Source organism: Gavialis gangeticus, unplaced genomic scaffold (genome assembly GCF_001723915.1).
Source record: "Gavialis gangeticus isolate Ggan-Ray unplaced genomic scaffold, GavGan_comp1, whole genome shotgun sequence".
Taxonomy (NCBI): domain Eukaryota; kingdom Metazoa; phylum Chordata; order Crocodylia; family Gavialidae; genus Gavialis; species Gavialis gangeticus.
Genome location: NW_017728992.1, coordinates 63691142 through 63691817, shown reverse-complemented (window position 1 = coordinate 63691817; position 676 = coordinate 63691142). Strand labels below are relative to the sequence as shown.

The 676-nt window shown below is 62.7% G+C and overlaps 1 protein-coding gene across 18 annotated transcripts in view; it reads right to left on the bottom strand.

Annotated features, from left to right (window-relative positions):
• The window catches only part of LOC109302013, a 506981-nt gene extending 506329 nt beyond the window's left edge, over positions 1–652 (bottom strand). For 7 of the 18 annotated variants that reach the window (XM_019523472.1, XM_019523545.1, XM_019523496.1 and 4 more), the window contains exon 1: positions 495–651. The gene's annotated coding sequence lies outside the window, so the exon portion shown is untranslated. Of the gene's footprint in view, positions 1–126; positions 151–494 lie in introns of those variants that run through there. The other 11 variants (XR_002098703.1, XR_002098710.1, XR_002098705.1 and 8 more) reach the window with 6 other exon arrangements.
• Between the last annotated feature and the right edge of the window lie 24 nt (positions 653–676).

The following is a 676-nucleotide window of genomic DNA, read 5'->3' as shown; positions in this document are numbered from 1 at the left end:
AAAAAAAAAAAAAAAAAAAGGAAAAAAAAAACCCAAAAGCCAAACAAGTGCAAGCAAAGCCAACCCCCCGCCCCCACCAAAAGGGACCAGAGGAGCGGAGTCGCTAAGCCTCTGGCCTCTTCTCACTTTTTGGAGGCGTCCGATCCACAGCGGCCACAAAAGCCCAGGCGTGGCCACAACGGCAGCAACAACAAAAAGCCCTCGGCATCTCTACCTGTTGCACAAAGCGCAGCCACGGGCCCAGCATCCCTGGGAAGCGAGCCCCGGCAGCGAGGGGGCTCCCAGCCGGGATCGCCCCCCGCAACACCCACCCTGTGCGGACAAAGCGGGGGCAGGAGACCCGCCACCCCCACAGCCCCGGGTCCACCCCCGCCTGGCCCGCACCAACCATCGCACGCCCAGCAACTTTCTGAAGTAAAAATCCACGGGGGGAAAAAAGTTTGGGAAGGGAGGGAAGTTTCTCAACAAAAGAAAAATCAAGCGGGGGGGCTCACCTTGGAGAGGGATGCACCTTCCTCCTGGCAGCGCCCGGCTGGGTTTGCTGGGGGGGGGGAGGGGGGGGTCTGCAGGGAGAGGCTAATTGCTGCTGATAGCGGCGGCTCTCGGAGCGCGCCTCTGGCTCAGCCGGTCTCTCTCGCAAAGGTCCTCACCCCCCCCCCCCCCCCCCCCCCCCCCC